General features: G+C 39.0%; 1 pseudogene; it reads left to right on the forward strand.

The window, feature by feature from the left end:
- Positions 1–983: 983 nt before the first annotated feature.
- On the forward strand, positions 984–4,292 carry LOC129356799 (uncharacterized; annotated as a pseudogene).
- The last annotated feature ends 4,005 nt before the right edge of the window (positions 4,293–8,297 follow it).

The following is an 8,297-nucleotide window of genomic DNA, read 5'->3' on the forward strand; positions in this document are numbered from 1 at the left end:
TTCCTTTTTTTATAGAGGTTGGCAAACAACTTATAGGTGCATTAGCGCTGTGGAAATGGGGAATGCGAGGCGAGTAAAAAACTGGCGAGTCAGATGGAGCAAGGCTTGTTTCCGCTTGGTGACTGCCAACAAACGACGTTGCCTAGCAAACATTCAACAAAACAATGAAAAAAAGATTAAACAAAACTAAATTAGAGAGAACAAATTTTCACCAGTCAAATTTTCTTTTAAGATATCTCGAAATGAATTGGAGTCACCTTTACTTTTTTTTCTATTTCAGATATCTATAACACTCTGAGTAGTCAGAATGACATTACTGATATCTTGAATAATTATTCTGTTTAGTCAAAATGAAAAATTGTTACATACAATTTTGTGAAATTTCAACAAAACAATGAAAAAAAGATTTTTGTAAATGCATATTTTCAGCTTGGAAATGGGATGAGAGTAGAACTTTTAGCTAAGAGAAAAACAGTAGATTATTGAAGGTGATTTAAATTTAATATACAAATTACTTCATTTCATTACAGTGTTAAACTTGACACAAGATATAAAACTTGACCCAAAAACTTTTGGGTCTCACTGATCTGGTAGGTATGGCAACAGATGATGGTTGAATTTAGGTTCTTGAAAATGTCTCAAATGTTGAAAAACCCACCTTGAATTGTGACGTTTCATACTGATTTCTGATCATGGTTGCAGACCAGTTTATTTTGCTAAATTATTATATTTTAGCTAAATATTACTGCTGAGGGACACAAGCAGGCCTCCTGATGCACAGATTTAAAAAAATCTAAACAATATGCCTGTCAAGAACAATCGGTTTGTGTTTAGACGCGTTCAGTCAGGACATAACTGACTGAACGCGTCTTGGACAGGAAGAGCTCAAAGGTGACACTTCCCACCATGATGAGGGTCGATGTTGTTTCCTGCTCAACAGTTTGTTGAGACATGAAGAGAGACTCACACAGAAGGAGTTGATGATGTCTTTGTCTCTGATACTGGCTCTTCTGATCATCAATAATGAACCAGGTAGGAAATAATAAAATACAATAAATGCAAAGTAGAATAAAAAAGTGTGGAAAAACCAGCTTCATTCATCTGATAGGTTTTAAGTTGTTCAACCAACATTGTGGAACCTAGAAATGTATTTTTCAGATGAAAACTATTTATATAAATCTTGAATGTAAACCTGCCATTTTGTTCACAGGATTCCTCAAACATTTCTGACATTAAAATGAAACACACAGTCCTAAACTTAAGTTGTTATGTATCTGTGTTTTACAGGAACTGATGCTTTCGCTTCAGTGTTTGTGCGGACGGGTGGCGATGTTTTTCTCAACGTCTCAGAAGTGGAGGTTCCCAAAAACTATCATCTCCTTTTATGGAAATTTGCCACAGATGATGTGCTGGTGTCTTTCTTCCCACATGGAATCAAACGTGGGTCATTTTTATGGTACGAGAATAGACCTTTTGGAACACAGATTCTCCATAAAACTAAAAAACCTCCAAAAATCTGACAGTGGACTTTATACGGCGGTAGTAATAGCAGCTTCAGAAAAAGTACTAACTGGATACAACGTCACAGTTCAAGGTAGGACATTTTAATACAAAATTTATACTTTGAAAAGAAAAATGTTTCTGTCTCTAACACTTGTTTTTGTTATGCCATGTTGTAGTTTTGACAGCATTTATTGTCTGGCGGTTCTTGCCCTGCTCAGGAATCAGGGAGCGTCAACTTCCTGATCAATGTAGATACATAACGCAAAGGAAAATGTCCTCAGATGAATCTGAAGTAATATTTTCCTTTACTTCTGCGTTGAGTTGACGTAAAGCTGCAGTGAGGAAAATACGTAGTTGAGCGACTTTGCAAGTTCTCCACTTAGAAATTATGGACCGGTCTGAAATTTCCATCTTAGGTGAAAGTCCACTATGAGAGACATAAAAAAAAAACCCGGAAATCAAAATGGAAGACGTTTTAATCACATATTTGTGTTACTTCTGCAAATAAGTATTTGAACATTTGTGAAAATAAATGTTAATATTTGGAACAGTGACCTTTCTTTGCAGCTTCAATCGTTTCCTGTAGTTTTTCACCAGGTTTGCTCACATCGCTGCAGGGATTTTGGCCCATTCCTCCACACAGATCTTCTCTGGATCAGTCAGGTTTCTGGGCTGTCGCTGAGAAACACGGAGTTTGAGCTTCTCCAAAGATTTTCTATCGGGTTTAGGTCTGGGGACAGGCTGGGCCACTCCAGAACTTTCATATGCTTCTTACAGAGCCACTTCTGGTTCTGTGTTTTGGGTCATTCTCATGTTGGTAGACCCAGCCATCGCTTCAGTGTTTTGGGGATGGTACTCATCATTCTTCGTCCTCCAAAACACAGCGAGTGGAATTAAGACCAATAATTTCTATTTTGGTCTCATCTGACCACATAACTTCCTCCCACGACTCCTCTGCATATTCCAATAGTCATGGGCAAACTTACGACGGACCTGGACGTGCGCTGATTCAAGCAGGGGAACCTCCTGTGCCATGCATGATTTTAAGCTATGATATCTTGGTGGATTATTGGAAACATTGGTGCCAGCTCTCTTCAGGTCATTGACCAGCTCCTCCTGAGTAGTTCTGGACTGATTCCTCACCTTTCTGGGGATCACCGATACACCATGAGCTTACGTCTTGCAGAGTTCATCTTTTTCATCAAGCTGCTTGGCAATTCCCCTGCAGCCCTTTCCAGTCTTGTGGAGGTCTGCAATTTTTGTCTCTGGTTTCTTTGGACAGTAGTTTGAGTCATGAGTTGCTTTTGGTGTAGATAATTGACTAGGACGTTTTTTCTTCAAACTTCTACTTTTCATTCAAAACCTTTTGTTTATGTAAACATGTGTCATGTTCAATTTAGACTAAATGAATTAAATAAACATTTTGAATTGGTGAGTTTGCTTTGCTGACATGCAAAGAAAAGGCTTCATTGTCTTTATTTTCTGTGTTTCTGTGTTTTCTGCTTTGCTCCAATTTTTCCTATCGGTTCTCCGTAGATCCGGTGGGTCCGGTCGATCTGACCGTTGACTCCGTGTCCGGCGACTCTTCCTCCTGTAACGTCACAGCGACCTGCACCGCCGACGGCACCGACATCAGCAGCACTTTCAGACCTACCATCAAAACCTGCCTTCAAGAGGGGGGAGAGGGATCAAAGGTCACCAAATCTGGTGCTTCCCTCAAGGTCTTCCTGTCCGGTTCATCCATCGTCTGTAACCATAGCAACCAGGTCAGCTGGATGGAGAAAACAACAGAGATTGATCACCTTTGTCCGAAGAATGCCGGTAAGTTTGAGATTCACAACAAGATAAAGTTTTCCTACCCTTTTTGCATTTTGTCAAGTTATAGCAAAGTTCAGTGCATGGACTTTGACTGGACCAATTGAAGGTGAACTTCCAACCCAGTCCAAAGTTAGAGATTTTCTGTTATTATTATCGTACTATATTTGACTCCATCCACCTTCTCATCAACTCTGACCAGATTCATTTTCTCTGCTGAAGTAAAAAGTGGAAAAAATCCACACTTTGCATTTTGCATTAGGAGGAAAAGAGTAAATTTTTGATCTTATCTGACCAGAAAACCGTCCATAACAGGTTGTCTATGACCTTTGTGGACTTCTTATTTTGGCTCTTTTATTGCAGCTCTTAAGAAAATGTGGAGATTAAATGATAGAGATTAAACGAATGCAAAAGCACAACATTCTTTACAAATTATTTTTATAAAAAAAGGAGTTTCAGTCCCTCTAGCAATTCTGCACTACTTTGTGATCCCATTTAATTACATTGAAGTTTGTGAGAAAACATAAAATTGTTTAAGGTGAGTGAACATTTTGCAATGTGGAGAAAAAAAACATTTTGATTTTCCAAGTCAAAACATAAATTATTAGGAGGAAAATCACAAAACCGTCACATATAAGGTTGTGTTCAAGGAAAAGTGGGAAAATACGATTTTACTCTCGGTTATGTTTACATACATTTACTTCTCAAGATGTTTCAGGTTGTATTTTCAAATGCACATGAGATAAATGACTAGATTTATAGAAATCTTGATAAAAACTTAAATTAGAGAAATTAACCAGTCACTCTGGTTGAATTGATGCCTCCCTGTTGCAGATGCAGACGAACTCCTTGGATTTTCCATTTGTTACGTGAAGAAAGTGGTTTTCTCAGTGGGTCTGATTGTCATGGTGTTGGTCGTCATCGCCGTCCACCTCATGGAGAATTCAAACACAAATGACCGGTTACATGAGTAAAACATATGACTTTTTCTGATATATTTTCTAAATCACTTGTGAATTTTTATATATTATTCCTTCTTTGTAACAATTATAACACAATTTTTTGGCATTTCTTTCTTTTTCTCGTCTGATCTCACTGTTATGATTTGTTTGGTACAGGTTTATTGATTCAATCCCAAAAAAGTCATTTCAATTTAATGACGCACACATTGCAATTGATCCTAGTTATTAGTTCACTATTTGTATGGAAGAAGATTAAGGCCATCAAAGAAAAAGTAAAGAAAATGTTGAAATTTAGTTTTTACTAAGAATCAAAATTGTTTAAATTCAAATTTAATCGTGAAAACTCAAATCTGCCAAAATAAATTTGGAATAAGTTTTTAGCGTGTATAAAAGTGCAAGTTTAAAAATCCTATAACAAGAAAGAAACGTCAGTATTCCAATAAAAGTTTAAATTTTGAAAAACATGGCAGGTTCTGAGAAAATATTGAATTTAAATTCAAAATGGTGCAAAAAAGTCAGAATGTGGAAAAGAAGTGAAAATTCCCTGAAAACAGTCAAACTTCTGAGGAAAAAACAGAATTGTGGGATTAAAGTCTGAAATCTTTAAAATACTTTAAAGTAAAATATTGACATTAAAGTCAGTTTTATTTATTTTTATGTGGCCCTGTTCTTCTTCCATACATCAGATTATCATCACTATTCAGATTCTGATTTGTAAATCAAATTCAAGTAGAAATGTTGAATATTTACAGTGAAGCGCTGTCTGCAGTTAAACCACCTCATCCTGTACCCAACATCCCGGCGGCCATGTTGTCTGATTCCTTAAGCCTTGGATAAACTATGAGTCTTGTTGCTTTTATTTACATCCTGAAACGAAGAAACAAATCTTTACTGGCAGTTTCTGAGGCTTCGCTGAAGTTTGACTGTTATTTGAGAAAAAGTTTGGGAGGGTTGATTATTTTTATAAAATCTAGTTGTCTTGCTAATGGACTCAAAGAGAAAAAGGTTTCATGGTCTCTTCACTGCTCTTTACAGAGGATGTGGTTTCGTACTCATCATCACATGTAATGTTCTGTGGAGCAGTTCTCACCTCGTGACCTTCGGTTTTAGTCAGGAAACTAATATGTGAAAATTAGAGTCATAGTTTAATTCTCAATCTGCATGTAGAGGAAAATCTGTTTCTGAAGCAGAAAAGCAAAAAGCATGTTGCTGCAACATTCGCCCAAACTTAACCATGTAGGTAGAAATACTCTAATATCTGAGTTCACTTTAAATTTACTTCCAGACTAAATGGCTTCACTTCACCTTCTAAAAGTTCAGAGCTGTTTGCAGATTACTTTAAAAATGTCTGCTAAAAACAGATGACAAATTTGACAAAAAGAAAAAAAAGACTGCTGCACTGCTGGTTACAAAACTTTCTGCATATCTTGAACGGGGTCAGAGCGCCACCCAGAGGCCTTCACCTGTAAATACAACCTTTTACAGAGATGTATAAATGACAGAAAATTTTTAATTCACAAAGCAGATTTTCTGCCATATGGACATCAAGTAAGTTGCTTTGCATTGATATCTCTCTAAAACTGGGTAAAATACTGAAAATTATTTATGGATCTTGCATGACGCTTAACAGATCTCAGCTTTCAGAAACTCCAACATGTGCTGCTGTAGCGCAGGGGATGGCACGACCTACATTTGGAGGCCTTTAGTCCTCGACTGCATGTCTTCCGCATGCCTTCCCCCTCACCTTACTCCCTTCCTGTCACTCTACTGCCATATAAGGGACACTAGAGCCTGCAACCCCCCTCCCCCAACAAAAAACACACACAATAAAAGTCCAAACAAAGTTTATTCATGGGTGTAAACATAGAGTATTTTATTAATGTCTGTTTTGGCAATGCCAATGTATTGCTTGAAAAATTTATATCCACACACCCAAAAGGACTTGCATATTATTACAAATAACATTTCAGTATATATATATATACATATATATATATATATATATATATATGTATAAATATATTCAAGAAAATAGAAGTAAAATTAAAGCTGCAAGCAGCCTCGAACGGCCCTCGCAGCCAAGCGCCGCTCCGGCCTATTGCCAGGGGTACGAGCAACCGCTGCCTCACGCCAGCCACCACAGAAGCTCTCACGCAGTTTCAGCGCCTCCGCCCGCACCCGGAAGCTGTTGCTCAGTTTAAACTTCTCCAACTCCGGTCCAACAGAGCCTTCTTGCTCAAAAGCGTGGTTCGTATTTGCAACTCCAAAATCCAAGCAAAATGTTGAGCGTAGTCCAGTTCTGTGGCTCCAAAAAGCAAGCAAAATGTTCAGGAAAACTTTGCAGCTCCAGCTGTCGCCGGCTGACTGTTTACGTAGCGTCGATCTGTTTTCTCATTGATGGAGTACCACTGCCTCCTGCTGTCGCAATACTGGTATTGCACTAGCAGTACCAGTATTTCTCCACAAGGTGCCAGTGGTACTCCATCAACACTGACCCCAGTGTGTTCTTACTTCGCTGTGTCATAAGTTTTGCTGAATGACTTTGTTTGTATTATTTCTAGCAAAAATGAATGAATGTTTGTACATTAACCCACAAAATAAACTTATATATATATAAAAAGTTATAATAATGTATATTTAAATAATTAATAACAACATAACCTATGGGCTGCTGATTTCTAGGGGGCGCTATAGAGAAATTAGGCCACGCCCACCAAATATTGTGATGGATTCCAGTCGGGGAGTGGATAAATATTCATCCTTGTGAGTTTGCAGCAGCTGAGCCCGAAAATGTGGTATTGAGAGCCAAACGTATGGCGATGGCGTTACAGGTAACTTCGCCACGCCGCCATGCCCACCTGCTCTATCGTAGCTGGTCGGGGTTGGATTCCTCAATACACCAACATGTCTTCGGTGTCTGGGCACAGTTTCATGTTGATGAGGTCAAAGGGGTCGGATAGCGAACATTCACAGTAAAACATTACACTTCCTGTTCTCAGGGGGCGTGGCCTAAGTGATGTCATCATTCGACCATAGGGTAATGTAGGAGACCCGATGATGATCAATCACAGAAATTTTGGTGCGTCTGTGAGTTTCTGTGTAGGAGATATAGCAGTTTATGTTTTTATGGCGAGTAGGTGAACTTTGACCCTGCTAACCCCCCTTCAGCATACTCAAAAACTCACTGTTTAGATAACTTTAGATGAGACATGCCTTATGAACAGACTGACCGAGTTTGAAGCGATCAATCGAAATCCCTAGGAGGAGATAGATCAAATATGAAGGCTGTAAACGGCAAAAATGGGGTCAAAAACCGAACTTGAATCCAAAATGGCCGACTTCCTGTGGGGTTTAGACCATGGCTCCAAGAGACTTTTTTGTACGTCCTGACAAGGTACACATGTGTACAAAGTTTCGTATTTGTAGCTTAAAGCATGGCTTGGGGTGATCATTTAAAGTTTTCTAGGGGCGCTATAGAGAAATTAGGCTACGCCCACCAAATATTGTGATGGATTCCTGTTGGGGAGTGGATGAGGATCCATCCTTATGAGTTTGCAGCAGCTGGGCCCGAAAATGTGGAATTGAGAGCCAAACGTATGGCGATGGCGTTACAGGTGACTTCGCCACGCCACCACGCCCACCTGCTCCATCGAAGCTGGTCGGGGTTGGAATCCTCAACACACCAACATGTTTTCTGTGTCTGGGCACAGTTTCATGTTGATGAGGTCAAAGGGGTCAGATAGCGACAGTTCACAGTAAAACATTACACTTCCTGTTCTCAGGGGGCGTGGCCTAAGTGATGTCATCATTCGACCATAGGGTATTGTAGGACACCCCATGATGATCAATCACAGAAACTTTGATGCTTCTGTGAGTTTCTGTGTAAGAGATATAGCAGTTTATTTTTTTATGGCGAGTAGGTGAACTTTGACCCCTGCTAACCCCCCTTCAGCATTCTCAAAAACTCACCGTTTAGATAACTTTAGATGGGACATGCCTTATGAACAGACTGACAGA

This window comes from Poeciliopsis prolifica, unplaced genomic scaffold (assembly GCF_027474105.1).
Source record: "Poeciliopsis prolifica strain line A6 unplaced genomic scaffold, Auburn_PproV2 SCAFFOLD194, whole genome shotgun sequence".
NCBI lineage: Eukaryota > Metazoa > Chordata > Actinopteri > Cyprinodontiformes > Poeciliidae > Poeciliopsis > Poeciliopsis prolifica.